The sequence below is a fragment of the Perognathus longimembris genome, chromosome 23 (genome assembly GCF_023159225.1).
Source record: "Perognathus longimembris pacificus isolate PPM17 chromosome 23, ASM2315922v1, whole genome shotgun sequence".
NCBI classification, from domain to species: Eukaryota; Metazoa; Chordata; class Mammalia; order Rodentia; family Heteromyidae; genus Perognathus; species Perognathus longimembris.
In genome coordinates, this window is record NC_063183.1 from 10,033,038 (window position 1) to 10,053,633 (window position 20,596).

Below are 20,596 nucleotides of genomic sequence, written 5' to 3' on the forward strand. Positions count from 1 at the left end.
TGAGTTTCTGGCAGGAAGGTGCCAGCAAGGCCTTTTCCTCTCCCTCCCTCCCTCTCTCCCTCCCTGTGGAAATGCCATAAACTCTGATTCTAAAGAAACATAGTCCATAAACATCACCCTTGACTGGACTTTGCTGAGTGGGTAGACTCACAGGTGCACAGGTACTGAATGTACATGCTGAAATCCAGAGCTACCCGTAACAGACTTTGATTCCTTTTTCTTAGGTGGCTGTGAGGCTTGAACGTAGGGCCTAGACGTTGTCCCTGAGCTCTTCTGCTCAAGGCTAGTGTTCTACCACTTTGAGCCACAGCTCCACGTCTGGCCTTTGAGTGGTTCACTGGAGATAAGAGTCTCATGGGGACTTTTCTGCCTGGGCTGGCTTCAAATCTTGATCCTCAGATCTCAGTCTCCTGAGTAGCTGGGATGACAGGTGTGAGCCACTGGCACCCGGCTTTCAAGTCTTCTTTTCTCTGTCTCCCTCCTGATGCTTTTTCTCTGTCACCTTGCTTCCACTGACAAATGTGCACCTGTGGGCACTGAGTTTATTCAGCTAGTCCACCTAGGAAAGATTACAAATGAGGTACAAGGGTTAGATCTGTGAACCACACTTGTAAAAGGGAGAAAAAAAAATGACAGCATCTTAGATGAATGTTGGTGCAGTGTGTGCTCCAGGATGGCCACTGAGAGGAAGCCAAAAGAGACACACTGAGTTCTGACTATGCTGTACTTACAAAACAAGGTCAAAGGCCAGTAGGAGAGAAGCATACAAAGTGCTCTGTGAGTATCGATTATAGACAATCCGGTGTGCACTCCATGAACCAGCTCCAACCAGGAAATACTTGGTATGAACCAGCCATTGCTTTCCTGTCTGCTCCCTGCAAAGGAAGGCTGGGAGTGGAGGATGGGTGGCTGAAAAGCGAAGACCATGCAAAAATAATTCTTAAAACAAGCACAGCCAAATGAAGGGGTGCTCTTTCAGCTAAGAGACTTGACATTCAAGAGGCGATGGAGGATAAGCAATGCAAACAGCTGTTACTTACTGGGCTGTTGACAGTAAATCTTGGTCCAAGCCATTAAAAAGTCACCGTGACAGGGTGTGGGAAAGCATCTGCAGCTCTCTGCTCTACAGCAGGTGTTGGGGAGAGGGGAGAGAGAAGCAGGATGAGATGCTATGTTATGGCGCCAGTTGTATGCCTTAGGCTGGTGTTGAAAGGCATTGCAGGGGGAAGAGAAAAGATGTCTCCAGCTAGGGGCTGGTGGCTCACTCTTGTAATCTTAGCTATTGAGGAGGCTGAGACATAGAGGACTGAGATTTGAAGCCCACCTAGGTAGAAAAGTATGCAAGACTCCATCTCCAAAGGACCAGTAAAATGCTGGAGTGGAGGCGTGGCTCAAGTGGTAGAGTGCTAGCAGTAAGAAAGCAAGCTGAGTGGCTCAACCCATGACACTGCACAGGGAGGTTCATGACTTGTGCACAGTGGTGGTTAATCTTGACTGACAACTTGATTGGATTGAGAGATACCTTGGAGATCAGTAACACACACTTCAGCATGTGTCTTTGTGAGTGTTCGTAGAGATCAGGAGTGGGCTGTCATACTGATGAGTCAAAATTTGAGCTGACTATGGGTGGTGGAACTATGGAAATTGGGGCCAGATTGGAGGGAGTAGGATCTTGAGGCCTACATTTTGCCCCGCCCCTTCCTGCTACTTCTCTACTTCCTGTGTGCCATAATGTGACCTGCTGTCTTTCACCATGATGGACTGAATCCTCTAAACCATGAGCTGGAAACGTCTTTCCTCCATTGAAGTTGTTTATGTCAGACATTTTGTCACAGTAATGAAAAAGCTGATTATCACATGTAAGTTATTCTAAGCAGTGCTGGATTCCTGCTTAGCCAGGTTCCGGTGTGTTTCTCAGACTTTTAGGGGCATCATTAGCACTGTGAGGAGGCCTGGGAAGATTCAGATCGCTGGGGACCATGTTCCAACTTCCAAATGCACCAGCTCTGGGGTAAAGCTAGAATTTTCCTCTCTCTCTCTCTCTCTCTCTCTCTCTCTCTCTCTCTCTCTCTCTCTCTCTCTCTCTCTCTCTCTGTGTGTGTGTGTGTGTGTGTGTGTGTGTGTGTGCATCAGCCTGTCATGGTGATGATGGGGTGTTGGTGGTGGTACTCACTTATTAAGTGTAAGTGCTTAAGTACTGAATAGCAAAGTAAACCTCACCAGGAATAGAAGAGCTCCCAGGGAGCTGGAATCCAATGAGACCACAGGTAAAAAATGACCGTGCTATTCTTAGTAACTTAAAAACCAACTCCCTGGAATATGTGTTATGTGAAACAGTTTATAAAGCGATAACTCAAACTCATGTTTCTTCATTTGGAAGACCCTGGGACTATTTTAAATATGTCCTAAGAAAGGACCAGAGGGAGTAAAAATGAACAATAGATGGCTTTTCTGCGTGATCCAAAAAGGGAAAATCCTGCAGCTTTTCCAAAATCCTTGAAGAATTCATAACTGTGAGTATCCCTGAATTAATGAGGAATATTATTTCCAAGCTTTCCTTTTCTTGTTTTTATTAGAAGCACAATCTGACTTTTAAGTCAGACTCAACTTTCTATAAAATATAAGGGCCTGTGTTTTACTTGTTACCCCAAAGATCTTGGCTTCTTAATCATTTAAAACATTTCCAAACAATCTCAAGTTTTCCAAAACAAAGAATAAATCATTATGCACGCAAGCCTGGGGGCAGAGAGGAGAAATCTGCCATGCCTTTGCATATTTAATCATCCCATTTGGGGGGAAGATAATCCATTTTAATTTTCTTTGACTACGTGTTTGCTTGCTTTCATTATTTTCTTTACTTCCAAGATCAACTTGACAACTATTTTCTTCCTAACATGGCTTAGAGTCTTACTCTAAATCTATCTGATTTCATGGCCTTCGGGGTGCTTTCAAAAGTATTATGAATTTCTCAATTGGAAGTTCTTATTAGATAGAAACTTATAACTCCTTGCAGAAGTGTTATATGGCAGAAATTATTGCTAGGGTGGGTTTTTCTTTGTGGAGGGAGTGAAGGAAGTCCTATAGTCTACAAAACTTGCTCAACAGTAGTGAGTTGACTGCACTGTTTCCTCTCTCCCCGCTCCCCCTTCCTTCTTTCTTCCTCTCTTTCCGGCCTGGTATTTCTTTCCCTTCATCCTCATTAACCAGGGAGTTGGCTCTGTGCTCCTTACCTCCAACTAAATCTGTGGTAGATGGATCTCTTTCCCCCTTCTTCCTGCTTCTACATCCAGGAGACCAGTGTTCAGGTAAAGAGTTACATTTTTTTCTTCCCTCCAACTTAGAATAGAGGGCCTTGCAAAGATATATGAGCATCTGGGCTAGCATGGATGGAGAAGACAGTGCTAGAAAAAAATTAAAGAAGAAATTGCATGTGTTTGCAAGGAATAGAAACCACTGTCATTTTAAAATAGTGGCTCAGCAGTCTAAAAAGTCACACACACACACACACACACACAGAGTTAGGAAGATGACTTGGTGTGCCACAACATAGAGTTTTCAGGAACTTCCATCTCTTTGACTCTCTATCTTTATAGCCCCCATTCTTGAGATCATCTCGCAGTCTGAGATGGTTCCCAGAACCCTAGACATGACATCTACATTCTTGATACCAGAAAGGTGGTAAGGATGCTTTTCCTCACCAGACAGAACTTTCTGAAAGATCTAGCTCAGATACCACACAGAATATATCTCACTAGATGAGACCCAGTCCCATTTTGTGCTGTTGTTATTATTCTTGTCATTTCCCCCCACCTCCCCCCATGGAAGTACTGAGAGGAGCCCCAGAGAATCAGCTGGTACAATGTATTTGCTCCTGTGATTTGTTAGTCACTCTATTCCCCACAGGGGACTGGGACCAATCTCCTAGGTGACAGTCTCATCTTCAGCTCGGAGGAACCATTGTTGTGCACTCCTGGTGGAAGCATGTCGGGGGAAGATCTTTGCTGCAGCTCCGATCCTGGTTGGTAGAGTGGAAGTCATTGGCTGAGTTATCTAGGGGAGTTTTAGTCACTTCCAAATTTTCTTTTTAAAAATTTAGTATTATTTTTGTTTTAATTCATTTTGTTGTTATTATTATCTTTAAGTACTTGAACAAAGGAGTCGCCATTCAACAGATCGGTTTATGAATACAGTGCCCCTTGATCCATGTCACCCCTTTTAACGTTCTCACCCACCCCTTCCACCCCACCCCTTCTCTCACTTTTCTTAATTTCTAGGTTACATATTGATTTTTTTTCCATTTAACAAAGCAGTGTGTGCATACAATGCCTCTTGATCTGTATATCATCTGTTCTACATCTTTACTCTGCCTTCCACCTACCCCTTCCCTTCTTTTCTTCAGTTCTGTGGCACACAGAGTGCATTCTTGCCTGCATTCTTCTTCCTTCCTCCTATTCAGTCTTCTTTCCTTCTTCTCTTGCCCCCCCCCCAACCCCCCCCAACCCCCACAAGTACCCATTTCTTAGTATTCATTTTGTTAGGCTTTGACTGTCTTTCTAAAGAACGATATACTGTTTACATTCTATTATACTTCAGCTAATTCATTTTTAACTTCCTTCCTTCTAGATTTGTAAGCGCATTCTACTTCCCATCCATTCTCCTCAAAGGCTGTGTAGCTACAACTCTAGCAGGCCCAGCAGGCCGTTCCTCCATGCGGGGAGGCCAGCTGCTCCTTGATGATGGGTCCCAGGGAAAGGCTGAGTGATGGGTGTGTTTTGTTGTTGGGAGTTGCGATTTGGATTTGTTCCGGTCGGGGTGGGGGGCATGGCATTAGATAAAGCACTCTCGAGGCCCTGGACGTTGGTGTTGGCCAAAGTGCTGTGAAGAGGAAAGATGAACCGGCATAGACAAACCCAGTGTGTCTGTCACGGTGAGGAGTCTCTGCTCAGCGGGCTGGCTGGTTGGGGGTGGGAGTGGGGATGGGGACAATATGGAGCTTGAATGTTGCTTGATTAGGCATGTGGCTTACCACATTGTAGGACCTCCTCCTCAATTCACCCCTAGGACACACACACACACACACACATACACCCCCCCACCCCACCCCCACCCCACACACACTCTGATGAATGATGACCAGTGCTTGCCTATCTTTATCTTCTATCCCGCCATCTTACCGAGTTGTGATTAATTCCAGTATTCCCTGGTTGCATTCTCTCTTGGTTTCTCTGGCTTTACAACTGGATTACTCATATGAAAGCTTAGTTCCCTTTCCACACCATCGTTCGTGAATGTCCTGCCACTTGAATTGAGTTGGGAGGATAAATATTTTATTTTTGGAATCCGAACCAGAATTGCCTATGACAAACAAAATCGTCCGATAAGAGAAGTGACCGTGGTTTAAATTACCTCTGCAGTTGAAAGGGATGATAATTGCCGTGCTTGCATAAGATACAATTTTAGAAATTAAGAGTTGGGATTTTTAACCTACCCGGCAGAGGAGGAAACAGGCTATTATGTGTGTGATTGAGTTTAATGTACTGTTTATTTGATCTCCAAGTCCTTTGTGTGAAACCATCCATTTATTTCCTCTTGAACGAAGGCCTGGGTCAGAGGGGTTTAAATCCCTCCTCCTCTCACCTCACAGTTGATTTGGAACAGAGAATAGATCTTGATTTCCAGAAGTGCTGATTATGCTTGACACACAATAAATGTAATTTGTGTTCCAATGTAGAAGATCATATACACAGTGTCCATGCGTAAGTCCAAAGTCTGTGGCCCAGTGTTTTAATTCCTACCCTGAAGCTCTTGCCAGGCCTGGCCAGGTCTCCTGGGTCTGCCTCCTGTCCCAGCCCCACCTTCCTCTGCTATTTTTGTCTTACTCCCCTGACTCTACCCCCAAAGAGCTTGCTTTTCCTTAAGCTTTGGCTTGGGCTCTTTCTTCTTCCCAGAATCCTCCTCTCTCAGACATACGGATTTAACCACTGCCCTTCCTAACCCATCCCTTCCCTCCTGCCCTCTGTATCCTTGTCTATCATTTAGTTCTGCTGTGGAGCCTTTCTCACTGCCTGGCATGTTTTATGTTTCTTATTTGTTGGTGTATTGATCGCCTCTCCTGCACTTTGGAGCATGCACACTGGAATATTGGCTCAGCGAATAGAGGGACTATGTCTGACATTGTTCTGCCCCCTGAACCCAGTGTGGTACCCCATATATATATATATATGTATAAAATATATGTAGATGAATATATACATATGAATATATACATATATAAATTTATATATATAGTAGGTGGTCGATATGAGTTTGTTGAGTGAATCAACGAGTCACTGCCCAAACTGTAGAAAATCATTTTGATGATGACACACGGAATGACTGTGGCTAGATTTAGCAGAATCAAGATCCTCATAGGCTGGCATTTCCTTGAGGTGTGTGCGTGCGTGTGTGTACATACCTGTTGGGAACTGGAGTTGTAAGGCCTAGATAAAATATCAATGCAATCTAAATAATTTAGGTAGCCAGAAGTCAGTGGAGCTAGGATACTTTGAGTCATTATTTAGAACGTACCTATGGCCCTGCCTAAATAATTGAACTTGAATAAAACTGTTTTACTTCCCCACACATAGGGAGTTAAAATCAGTCCCTCTCAGCCACAGACAATATTAACAATGTTATTCCATAGCAGGTACTTTAAGAAAATGCCAAGGACTTAGACTCTAGGAAACATGTCTCTAACCCCCTTTGTGTGGTAAACTCCCCAGCTTCAGCCAATCAGCAGGTGGCGGAGAAGGCCTCAAGGTCTAGCTGCTTCTTCAGGCAGCAAGATAACGGCTAGACAGCCCTGCAGGATGGCATGCATGTCATGAGGGCCCAGACCATGGAGCTTAAGTGACTGCCCCCATGAGCCAGCCAACCACCTTTTCCAGACCTGTTCCTCCCAGCAATTGCACCAACCAGCTTTTAAAATTGTTTTATTATTTTCCCGTGGCACAATGTAATTTTCTGTATGACACTGTGATGCATGAAACGCCTCTGACAACCCGATAAAAACCCTGCTAGATAGAGGGGCGGGGCTCTCCATCCAGATCCGCTGTGTCGGTGAAGGTTGTGAGTCCAGGCTCGAGCTTGCAATAAAGACTCTTGTGTACTTGCATTGGAATTGGCTCCTTGGTGGTCTTTGGGGACCCCTGAAATCTGGGCTTATCAGAGTCTTAGAGCCTGGCACACAGTGGTGTTGTTTGTATGTGGCTTATGTAGCACACGAGGTCAGGAAGATAGGAGTAGTTGTGATTTTTGTTCTTAGAAACAGCCTTGGGTTCTGGTCTGGTTTATGTGTTTTGTGAACCTTGGAACAATAGCTTCCAGGGTCATGACCTTTTCATGGCAAGGGGCAGCTGTGCAAGAGTGTGAGCAAAAACACGGTACCCCACCTGTCCACCCCCATGCGCCCAGACCTCTTCTAGCACATTTCTGCTTAGATTCTTGTCGTCATGTGGCCCAGAAAAATCAGTAGAATAGGAAAGTTGTTCTCTTTCCTTTTGTGGAGGCACTGCCATTCCGAAGAGTGTTTATAAGAGAATCTCAATATAGGGAGAAAGTAAGAAATTGCAAACAATGATCTAACCTATCACAGCTTTCAAACTTGTTCCCTGAGGCCAGGCATGGTGGTACAGGCCTGTCATCCCAGCTACTTGGGAGGTAGAGATCAAGAGGAACATGGTTCAACTCCAGATTGGGCTAGGAATTCTAAAGGACTCTATCTCAGCAAAGAAGATGTGTGTGGCATTTTATGTGTGTGTCACCTCACTGAGACAGGAGGAATAGGTAGGAGCATTATGGTTCAAGACCCGGTCTGAGCAAAGACTTGAGGCCCAGGCTGAGAAACAAGAGTAATAAAAGGGCTGGGGTGATGATTCAAGCCATGGAGCGCTTGGCCTACCAGAGTTCAAACCCTGCCAAATATAATATCATCATGTGACAGTGAATGAAACCAAGGCGGAAGAAAATAAGAGCAGGAGAAGACAGGAGTGAGCTACACAGCAGGACAGTGCCTGAAGCCAGACCAATGGTGAAGGATGGGCATCCACCAGGCATGGTAGGAATTGAAGTCTTCTCTCAGCTAGCCTCAGGGGCGTGCTTCCAGGACCCCTGCAGACTCTGAAACCTGTGGATCCTGAAGCCCTTTATATAAAAGGCTGTCGTGTTTGTATGTGACTCACACACCTGTCTATGCCTAACCCTATTCACAGTCTGAAGCGGCTGTGAATGAGATGGTAGAGAAAGGCTCACACCCTGCTTGGGGCCCAGGCAGAGCTTGAGCTCCTTCCTCTGCCTCTGCTGGAGATCCTGCCAGTCTGTGGCATTTATTCTGCACCTCCTTTGGGGCCCCTGTCTCATCGCGCTGCTTCCTCATCCTCTTGTCACCTGTCCTGCATGTGCCCCTGGCCTGGGAGACCCACCTCTGGGTTGGTGGGAAGAGGCTCGTGGCATCCTGGAGCTTGGCTGGTGGAGGAGCCTGTCTTGATTTATTATTCTGAGCGCGTTGCTGAGGCAACATTGATGAAGAATCAATTTCTACATTACAAGGCAATCATGGAGGATGATGAAACTCTTCAGGAAGCAGAGGTGGCCTGCCGCTGAGCAGGTGCAGGAATTCAGCACTGTGGGGCTCATCTGTAGCTCGCAGGCACAAGGACCAGTGTGTGTGTGTGTGTGTGTGTGTGTGTGTGTGTGTGTGTGTGTGTGTGTGTGTGTGTGTGTTTCTGGTTTTTTAGGCTACTGCCATTTAGCTTGTGTATTTTCTGCTTTATTTTCTATGAGTACTTTGTTTTTTGGAATAGTAACTTTTTATTCTGTTCTACTTTGGTGCTGGTACTGGGCCTTGAAGTTAGGGCCTTGTGTTCTTACTTGGTTTCTTTTGTTTGAGGTGGGCATTCTACCACTTGAGTCACAGCTCCACGTCTGGCTTTTTGCTAGTTAATTAGAGATAAGAGTCACACGCTTTCCTGCCTAATCTCAGCCTCCTGAGTTGCCAGGATTATAGGGGTGAGCTACCAGCAGCCAGCTCAGGGCCTGGGTTTGAATATATATTCTCATTTCCCGCTCAGTAACTTGTGTGTGTTTGTGTGTGTATGTGTGTGTGCATGTGGTTTGTTTTTGAGATGGTTGCATTGTGTAACCCAGGTTAGGATCAAACTTGTGATCCTTCTGCTTCAGTCTCCCAAGTGCTGGGACTACAGGCATGTGCCACCATGCCCTGCCCAGCTCAGTAACAGACAAGTATTTACCCAATTGAGCCTCTGTATATAAAACAGGGATTCTATTGTCACCCATCTCAAGGGTGAAGCAAGATTAAATGAATGAATGCATGTTGAGTCCTTAGCACAGTTTGGCTCCTAGAAACCTCTTAACAATTATTAGCTTTTAGTTCTGCTTAACTGAGGGCTTAATGAAGACAACATTAAGATTAGCCAGGAATGACAATCCACTCAATGAAAGCTCAATAGAGTTTGCCATAGAATTAGTTCAAGTCAAATATTGACAGTAATCAGGAGAAGAAGGGCAGAGGGATTACGAGACAATTAGTCTGGTGTGGCTAAGAGAATAGTTTACTCTTCCTGGCTTGAAACTAACTTTCCCCACCTCCAGCCCGCCACTGGCCCTGATTTGCTCTTTCTTCCCTGCTGTTCCTGGTTGTCCCGATTGGATTATTGGTGGTGGGCTGCAGTGTCCAGTGAGCTGGGTACTGTGTCTCCATTTCAAGTCCTTTCACCAATCTGTCACAGTTTGGATTTCTATCAAGAGGATCTGATTGGCTGTGTTTTCAGGGGGTATCACGTCCTTCCCATTCACTGTGTGCGGTCTACGCTGGCTGGGAGTGGGAGACTCACACCTGTCATTCCACACACACCAGAGGTTGAGATCTGAGGATCGTGGTACAAAGCCAGCCGGGGCAAGAAAGTCTCTGAGACTCTTTTCTCTAATTAACCAGCAAAAAGCTGGAAGTGATGCTGTGGCTCAAGTCGTCTTTTCATGCTGGCTTTTCTCGTATCTACTTATAGAGCCCCTTTTTATCACAAAGGCAACTGTCCTTCTGATTTCTACTCTTACACGTTCTTTCTTTAAAAAAAATATATTCTTAAGTTCTTTTGAGGCACTCGAGGCCTGCCAGGTTTATGTCTATTGTATGCATTTTTGTTGTTTTTTGGTTTTGGTCAGTTGTGAGGCTCGAACTCATGGCCTGGGCGCTGTCCTGACCTCTTTTGCTCAAGGCTAGTGCTCTACCACTTTGAGCCACCCCTCCACTTCCAGTTTTTGAGTGGTTAATTGGAGACAAGAGTCTCATGGGGACTTTTCTTGCCTGGGCTGGCTTTGAACTACGATCCTCAGATCTCAGCCTCCTGAGTAGCTAGGATGACAGGTGTGAGCCACTGGTGCCTGGTTCAGTGTCCATTTTTAATGGATTTCATCGTGGTCCTTTGATAGATGTTGATACATGTAGATAATGAACTTTCTGCTCTCTTCGTCCATGAGATCAACTTCTTTAGCTTCCACATATGAGCTAGGTAGGACAGGCAATCTCTGCCTTCCAGCCCTTGGCTTATTTCATGTCATGCACACCTGGGCACAGTTTACATTTGTCTTTGTGGAACTATTTGGGAGGGGATCTCCTAGACCCTAAAGGAAGTGAACATTTGTAGGAATCTCCAGACTGACTTCTCCAGAGCAGTTTCCTGATTGAGGTCTAAACTGGACATGTTTCCCCCCTCTCTATCCCCCCCACCCCGAGTCCAGAAAGTGAGAGTCATGCTGTTCTGGTATAACGTCACCCTGTCCCCTTCCATCATGCTTGTCGGTTGTCTTCTCCCCAAGGGCCCCAGCTCAGCTTTATTGCAGCATTAGTATTTACATGTAGTTCCTGCTCAGGGCCTGCCCAGTAGGCCATAACCATGTGTTCAGTGCTTTCATTTAACACACGATGAAAAACCCTGAAGGAAAAGCCGAGGTTCCTGAGTGAGAGCATGTCCCGGAAATGGCTACCTCCCATCGGCAGGGCATTGGGGAGAACAGTGGTGGTGGCGTGGTGGTGGTGGTGGTGGTGGCTATACCGCCAAATCCTAGCCTCAAGAGAGGAAAGTCCATGGAGAGAAGAATGGGAAGATGATAAACCTTCACTGACTGAGGGGGATGAAGGGTGCTGGTGGATGGAGCAGGTTGGAGAGAGAAAGAGAGAGAGAGAGCACACGCACGCGCGCGCGAGTGCACTTGTTATCTTCCATGGATGCCCGCCCTTTCTCTCAATGACATCCGGGAAAGCAGGGGTCTGGGGCAGGATGCCTCAGAGCCGCAAAGGCCAGACATCCTTCTTTCTCTTCTAAACCAGACACCAACTCACTTGATTCACTTACTGATTTATTAAGCTACTGAATGTATTTATTCATTTGTCTTGTGCGCTGATATTGTATCGGCTTATTTAGAAGGTATGGACAGCATGACTTAACTTTCCAAGCTCGAGGTAAAGGACAGCCTTAGTATTCTCACGTCACTCACAAACCCTCTCCCATTCTACTGTTAACAAGAAGTCCAGTCTTCCTTCCTGAGGCCTGGGACCCCCCAGGCCTGTGGATCCCCCTGTGGATTTTAGGTCATCCCAGCCTGTGGCTTTATGCTCAGTTCACAGGGCACACATGAACTTCCTTTCCTTCCTTCCTTCCTTCCTTCCTTCCTTCCTTCCTTCCTTCCTTCCTTCCTTCCTTCCTTCCTTCCTTCCTCCCTCCCTCCCTCCCTTCCTCCCTCCCTCCCTCCCTCTATTTCTTTTTTTTTTTAACTCTATTTTTTTGTCTTTTCTTTTTTGGTACTGGGGATTGAACCCAGGACATTGCACTTGCTAAGCAAGTGCTTTGCCACTGAGCTACATCCCAGCCCTCTCTTTTGCCAGTCCTGGGGCTTGAACTCAGGGCCTGGGTGCTGTCCCTGATCCTCTTTGTGCTCAAGGCTAGCACTCTACCATTTGAGCCACAGCGCCACTTCTGGCTTTTTCTGAGTGGTTAATTGGAGATAAGAGTCTCCAAGAGATAAGGGACTTTTCTGCCCTGGCTGGCTTTGAGCCATGATCCTCTGATCTTAGCCTCCCGAGTAGCTAGAATGACAGGTGTGAGCCACCGGCACCCAGCTACACATGAACTTCTTTTTTTTTTTGGCCAGTCCTGGACCTTGGACTAAGGGCCTGAGCACTGTCCCTGGCTTCCTTTTTGCTCAAGGCTAGCACTCTGCCACTTGAGCCACAGCACCACTTCTGGCCATTTTCTATATATGTGGTGCTGGGGAATCGAACCCAGGGCTTCATGTATACGAGGCAAGCGCTCTTGCCACTAGGCCATATCCCCAGCCACACATGAACTTCTAAATACAAGCACGGACTGTGACCTAGGGACCAGCTTCCCTGGCATATCTTTTATTTGCTGTACTGGATGGAAGTGACCCCAACAAAGTTCCCGATGGATGAGAAATGAAATGTTGTGGATAAGCTCTCTGTCATAGGATGAACATTAAAGAGAACATATTAAGAAAAGAAGAAGGATGTAAAGAGTGACTGTGTGTGTGTGTGTGTGTGTGTGTGTGTGTTTCTTGTTCTCCAATATGAGCAGCCTGTGTGTGTGTTTCACTTACCAGGTGTCGAGCTCTAGGGAGGGAAGCAGATGGTGAGGAAGAAACACTTGATTTCCTTTCTTTAGCTCTCATTTATCTGGGTTTGTACAGCATGAGGTTGCTGAACTCTAGGGCTATGAGTGAGAGACATGACCCTGAATAAAGTGAAAAAGGGGGTGATCGAATGCCTAGCTGAATGTACAGGAGAGAGAAAAGGAGTCAAGGGCGAGGACCAAAAAGGCTAAGAATAAAGAGAGCTGGAAGAGAAGAGATAGATATCTTTTCTAAAATCAAACTTCCTATCTGGAGAAAACAATGCCGTATACATCATACGTGTGTGTGTGTGTGTGTGTGTGTGTGTGTGTGTGTGTGTGTGTAATTTTCTTTGGTGCTAGTCCTAGTGTTTGAACTCAGGGCTTGGGTGGTATCCCTGAGCACTTTTGCTCAAGGCTGGGACTCTACCACTTAAGCCACAGCTCCACTTCTGGCTATTTTGGTACTTAACTGGAGATTGATTGGAGACAAGAGTCTTACGGATTTTTCTGCCTGGGCTGGCTTGGAACCACAATCCTCAGATCTCAGCCTCTCGAGTAGCTAGGATTCCTGTTAAAAGTGTGAGCCCCAGCGCCTGACTACAATGCCATGTTTTTCATTGCGTTCAGTTCAGGTATTTATGTGATCATATCTGTCTGCCGCTGTATGTTCTGCTTTTTCTTTCCACTTAAAATTTTTATCAAGAACACTGACTGACGCCAATAGGAATATTCAAAAGTCTGATTTCCATCATATTCCCCCCAGGTAAACACAGCAGTACGGTAATTAAATGCTATCATTTCTTTATTGTCAGGTGGTTTGGTTTTTTTTTTTCCTGTTGTACTGTGATAAATAATGCAGTCATGAAAATCCTTCATCGGGCCTCTTTTTCTGGATTGCTGAATATTTTATGAGGATGAATTCCTGGGAGTGAGATGACTAGCATCAAGCCGACGACTCTTTGTTTCCAGTACTCGCAGCGTTGAAGGGACAGGAGTGTGTGGAGGGCACCGCTGTGTGTGGCAGTGCTGGACTTCTGCATGCTGCCAGTCACAGATGACATCCTATTTAGGTTAGGAGTCTTTAATCCTGGGACCCCCACTGGCTGGGGTAGCAGCAATCAAAACGGAGAAGGAACAAGGCTTCTTGTATTACAGGATACTTTAAATTTTCTCCAGGATACCCAACTTCACAGCAAAAAGACATAGATGTAGAATTAATGTAAAGTCAGGCCCTGGTGGCTCACGCTTGTAATCCTAGCCACTCATGAGGCTGAGATCTGAGCATCGTGGTTTCAGGCCATTCCAGGCAAGAAAGTCTGTGAGACTCTCATCTCCAATGAACCACCAGGAAACTGAAAGTCGCCCTGTGGCTAAGAGTGGTAGAGCACTAGCCTTGAGCAAAAAAGCTCAGGGGCAGCGCCCAGGCCCTGAATTCAAGCCCCACGACTGACAGAAAAATTAAAAAAAAAAGAGAGAGAAAAATAGTTGGAAGTAGAGACTTGGCTCAAGTCGTAGAGTACTAGTGTAGAGCAGACTAGCTCAGGGCTAGTGCCCAGGCCCTGAGTTCAAGCCCCAGGATTCACACACACACACACACACACACACACACACACACACACAATCATTCTTCCCTCATGAGGATAACAGCATATTATTATAGATTTGCTTTCTGTTAGTATATCTTAGATATCTTCCCACATTAGTTACACAATAATTTTATTTTATTTATTTATTTATTTTTGCCAGTCCTGAGCCTTGGACTCAGGGCCTAAGCACTGTCCCTGGCTTCTTTTTGCTCAAGGCTAGCACTCTGCCACTTGAGCCATAGCGCCACTTCTGGCCATTTTCTATATATATGGTGCTTGGGAATCGAACCCAGGGCTTCATGTATATGAGGCAAGTACTCTTGCCACTTAGCCATATTCTCAGCCCCTACTTACACAATAATTTTTCCATATACACATTATGAGCGTGCGCGCGCGCACACACACATTTTATCTTCAGCTTTGGGGGAGCATTAAGGAACTCAGAGGCAGCATTCACAGGAAGAGCAGATGTGTTGGGAACTACGAGAAAAGGAGCGGACATCTTTCAATACCTGCTCTAAGGAGTGAGGGAGGGTGGAATTCAAGTTGGGAGTTTGTTGAGTATTGGGAGATCCATGCTTTCCTCTACCCTTCCTTAAGACACTGAAGAAAGGCAGCTCTTACTTGGCCACTCGCTTGCTCTGCCTTCAACATCATTTTGAGGATGGGAGCCCGTCTCACCTGTGCCCGTCTTGACCTGCGATCAGGCCCTGAGTGGAGCCACTAGGCTTTGCCTTGCTTCCCATCACTCCTCCTCTCCCGTGGGATTTAGATCAGGCTCCGATCTTTTTGGATCCCTCAGTGATTCGTCTTTTCTTTGGGTGCCAATCCTGGGATTTGAATTCAGGGCCTGAGCTCTGGTCCTGAGCTGCCACTCCTCCTCTTCCGCTTCCTCCTCCTCCTCTTCCTCCTCCTCCTCTTCCTTTTTCCTCCTCGTCTTCCTTCTCCTTTCTTTTTGTCAGTCATGAAGCTTGAATTTAGCACCTGGGTGCTGTCCCTGAGCTCTTTTTGCTCAAGGCTAGTGCTCTACCACTTGAGCTACATCTCCACTTCTGGCATTTTGGTGGTTAATCGGAGAAAAGAGTCCCATGGACTTTCCTTCCTGGGCTGGTTTTGAACTGAAATCCTCACATGTCAGCCTCCCACGTAGCTAGGATGACAGGCATGAGGCATGGGCACCCGGCGTCAGTGGTCCATCTTACTGGGTGTAGAAATCAACAATCTCACCAAAATTTACAAGGCTCTTTCTGGTCTCCCCAGCCCCTCCCAGGATCCTCTTCCAAGCTTCTCCTTTCTCTGTGGCAGCCATGTTGGCTTCTCCTTTCCTGTTCTTGGAAGGCTCCATCACTCTCTCTCTATGACCCATCACTTACCTAATTAAGTCTTCACTCAGATTTCACCGCCTCAGAGAGGCTGTCCCAATGTCTACCTAAAAACCACTGCGTTCCTGCATCTCCTCCTGTCCATTCTTCATCATCTTCTTCCACCCTTTGCATCTTTTTGTTTTAGTTTGCTGGCCTTCCATAACAAATGACCACAATGTCAGATGGCTTAGTGCCATGGAAATTCAGCCGTCTCAAGCTCTGGAGGGTCTGAAATCCTGGTGATGTCAGGGCTGGCGCCCCCTGGTGGCTCCAGGAAGGTCATTGTTCCTCCCAGCTGCCAGTGGCCGCTGGCACTCCCTGGCTTGTGGGAGCATTGCTGCAGTTGATACCCCCGTCGTCATCCTCTTTCTTCCTCTTCTCTAAGGATACTTACCCTTATATTTGACACTTGTCATTCGATTTAGGGCCCACTCTTACCCAGGGTGATCTTGTGGAGATCTTTGACTTTACCATATCCATAGACATTTATCCCCCCCCCCCCCACTATGATCAAATGCACAGGTCCCAGATGGATATATCTTGGAGGGAGAGGGCATCGTTCAACCTGCTACACCTTCTATTCCTTGTAGACGAACTGATTCGTGCTGCACTCACCTTTCTCTCCTTCGACCCTAGAGAACCGAAGCAATCACTTGTCTACTTGTCTTCCCTCCACCACTAAGCAATACTAAGGATGCAATAATGTTTGCTGAAAGAGAATGAATGAATGATTTTTTTAAAAAATTGCAATCTGTCTTTACGCCGCGAATGATAAGGAAACATGTTTTCTCCCTGACACCCTGCGATGTCTGAGTTAATACATCACTTGGCAGTAAAGTAATTTGGAACACGAGGACTTAGTAGAAGATGTTTCACATGTAAATGAGCCCCATAAATCTGAAATAACACTCTCAGGGTCCATTTATAGCAAGAGCCCTTTGAGCCAGTAAGATCAACATGACCATGACCCATATCCTCCTTAGCTGTTCTTTCTTCCTGGGAGGTCTTTATTACATAAGGGTTAAAAAAACAAAAGATTCGGGCTGGGGATATAGCCTAGTGGCAAGAGTGCCTGCCTCGGATACATGAGGCCCTAGGTTCGATTCCCCAGCACCACATATACAGAAAACGGCCAGAAGTGGCGCTGTGGCTCAAGTGGCAGAGTGCTAGCCTTGAGCGGGAAGAAGCCAGGGACAGTGCTCAGGCCCTGAGTCCAAGGCCCAGGACTGGCCAAAAAAAAAAAAAAAACAAAAACAAAAAAACAAACAAAAGATTCGTAGAGCCAGGTATGGGTGGCTCATGCTTGTTACTCTAGCTACTCAGGAGGTTGAGATCTGAGGATCACAGTTCAGAGCCAGCCTAGGCAGGAATGTCTGTGAGGCTTTTATCTCCAATGAGCCACCAGAAAGCCAGAAGTGGAGATGTGGCTCAAAGTGGTAGAGTGCTAGCCTTGAGCAAAACTGCTCAGGGGCAGCACCTAGGCCCTGAGTTAAAGCCCCAAGACTGACCAAAAAAAAAAAAAAAGATTTCCAATTTCCTTTAGGTCCTTGTTATCATATCAGAGAATATGCAAACTCCAAGAACAGTCTAAAAAAAAAAGATTATGGGGCTGGGAATGTGGCTTAGCTGTAAAGTGCTTGCCTAGCATGCATGAAGCTCTGGGTTCAATTCCTCAGCACCACATATATAGAAAAATCCAGAAGTGGCACTGTGGCTTAAGTGGTAGAGTGCTAGCTTTGAGCACAAAGAAGCCAGGGACAGTGCTCAGGCCTGGAGTTCAAGCCCCAGGACTTGCAAAAAAAAAAAAAAGAAAAAAAGATGACTTGGATACACTTTGACATCCTATAAAATAATGTATGATCCAAAACTGGACTGGGGCTCCAAACTGGCTTGTTTGGGTAGAAGATTTGGACCTGAAGACAGAGATGGATGGGAGTACCAGGAATTCTCTCCCATAACACTGTCCTCTCTCCTCCCGGCCCAAGCCATTCTAGGTCTGGTCAGAATACAGAGGGAGGTAGCTGGTTGATTTTTTAAAAAAAATTCACAGCCTTCTCTAAGGGTTTATGGACAGAGCAGGGCAACAAGCACTGTCAGAGGCTTCTAGATTTTTCCCTAGCTTCTCCGGTGGGAATACCACTGCACTTGCCTGAGGCCTATCAGTATGTTGCCCAAGTCCTAGCCGCCGTCTTGTCCTGTGGCTCTACTCCAGGAGAAAATGTTCTCGTTTTTATTCCCGCTCACTGCCAGAGAGGGTCAGAGCCCAGGAGGGAAACTCAGTGGGATTTTCTGTTCTTTACAATTTATTATTTTCAGAGATGTTCTCAGCTTTTAAATCCCAAACAAGAGAATGGGGGCTTATTGAATCTTCTTCTTCTTCTTCTATAAACAATTTTCCTCCAAGTGTAGAGCTGTCCTCGCCCTTGACAGACAAGCCAAGACTCCTTGTTCAAAATCTGAGGGGTGGGGACAAGTGTTAAACATAAAGTCTAAAATCACCAACAACTTCAACTACAGTAATAACAGACAGGTTTTGCATGGACTTGCTTCCCCCCTCCCCCCGCCTGTACTTAAATGGCTCATGATGGCTGGTGTTTTACTGGTGGGGCAGATAGTGTTATGTGTGGGCCAATAGATCAGAACACATGTGGATTAGATTGGACAAGATTTCCTGATCCCTATCCTGGCTTTGTGTGGAGGTGGTTCAGAGAGGGGGGGGGGGCAGCATGGGCAAGTTAGACTTCATCAGGAACAAAGACAAAAACACATTTTGACAATAGGTGTCACAAACCTGTTTTGCCAGTTGCTCTTGTTCCTCTAGAGCAGAAATAGGCAAATATTTTCTGTCAAGGCTCAAGTAATAAGCTCTGGCTTTCACAGAGCAGATGGGCCCCAGTGCAGCTGTGTGGCATGGCTACTGGACTGTGGAAAGCAGCCACAGAGGATATGCAAATGAGTGGACGTGACTGTGTCCCAATAAAACTTTATTGACAAAGACAAGCAGGGGGCCAGAATCGGGCTAGGAGCCATAGTTTGGCCACCTGTCATAGAGTTATGGTTGCTCTATCTTACTGTTTCAAAACACTTTAAGGTCTCCTGTAGTGGTTGGGGTAGACTTAGTTTGACCTCTCCCTTCCTGCATTTCCTGTGTTGAATAAATGAATTGGGTAATTTTTGGCTGAGGGTGTTTGACAGATTTAATTGTTGTTGTTTTTTTTTTTTTGCCAATAATGGGGCTTGAACTCAGGTCCTGAGCACTGTCCCTGGCTTCTTTTTGCCCAAGGCTAGCCACAGTACCACTTCTGGCTTTTTCTGAATATGTGGTGCTAAGGAATTGAACTCGGGGCTTCATGCATGCTAGGCAAGCACTCTACCACTAAGCCACATTCCCAGCCCATTTGACAGATTTTATATTGCATGACTTTAATATAAGAATACTAGCCATTCCTCACTGGAGTATAGAAAAACATAAGGGCACTGGTGGCTCACTGGTGGATTATAATCCTAGCTATCAGAGGATTGTGGGTTCAAAGCCAGCCTGGGCAGGAAAGCCCATGAGACTCTCTTCTCCAATTAAGTACCAAAAAGCTGGGAGTAGAACTATGGCTCCAGTGGTAGAGTGCTAGCCTTGAGAAAAAAAGAAAAGCTCAAACACCATGCCTACATCCTGAGTTCAAGCCCCAGGACTAAAAACAAACAAAACGAAACAAACGAACTCTGAGTTCTAATCTCCAGCCAACTGGGTGATCTTGAGTGAATTATGAAGCTTTCCTGGGCCTCACTTTCTTTATCTGTTCATGGAAATAATAATGTCTATCTTAGAAGAGTGTTGAGAACATTAGAGGAGTTAACACATGTGAAATGCTAGTGGTGGTTTTCTAATTGAACACTACTGCCCTTTGGGGATGGATAATTCGTTTGCTTGGGGGTGCTGCCAATAAATGGGTGTTTATTACACAGCTGACTTCTACCTATTAAATACCCTTAGCGCTCGCCCCTTCTTTCCAACGACCAGAAATGTCTCTAGACATGGCCAAACCTTGCCTTGAGGAGGGGGGTGGGGGAGTGGGGGGGGGTGAGGGAGGAAATAGTGACCCCTGGTGGCTGAAAATTCAATTGCAGCCATGGTTGGCATTAATTCATCAATACTTTTGAGCAGTTGTGGAGGATTTCAAATATTGTGGCTGGTGGGTGCAGATTATTCTGTCTCCATGTCCTTCAAAAAATTGCGATCTCTGAAGGCAAACATTTCAATTTCAGTGCTAATGTTACAACAAGAGGAGCCAACATAGTGACGACCGTGCACCAAACATTTCACCTCCATCAATTTCTTGGATGCTATGACAACCCGTGAAGTAGCAGTTTGCTTTCAGTTCACCTGCTAATAACCTCTGCAATCTTTCTTGGCTGTTAGAGTGAAGGCAGAGGCTTAAAGCTGGGGGCAGATTGGGGGCCATATTGCAGAGGAGTAATCGTTTTGAGTCACTGGGGATTTTTGCCAAAGCTCTCGCCGGCTGTATGGAAGTACAGTGTCCTCATGGGCCAGGAGACCCAGGAAGCCTTCCCAAGATTCTGCACACCAGAGCAACTTCATGTTCATCATTTACCTTCTGTTACCCCAGGAAAGCTAGGACTTCAGAAAGCAGGGATTTGTGGCACTGAGAAAACTTGAGCCATGTGAATCAGCTTTGGAGAAGCAAGTCCCTTAGCGTCTGTGTCTCAAGGAGGACTACGGTCCCCAGTACAGCTTAGCTGAATGTAATGAGATTTTTTTGTTTCCTAAAAGCTCAGCCTTTTCTGTAGCTGGGGCCAAGCAAGAGGAGCTGTTGGGTTAGGTAGTTATGGTGAAATTGTTTGCTTTTGTTTTTTTGCCAGTTGTGGGGCTTGAACTCAGGGTCTGGGCACTGTCCTTGAACTTCCCCCCACCCCCTTCAAGGCTAGCGCTCTACCACTTTGAGCCACA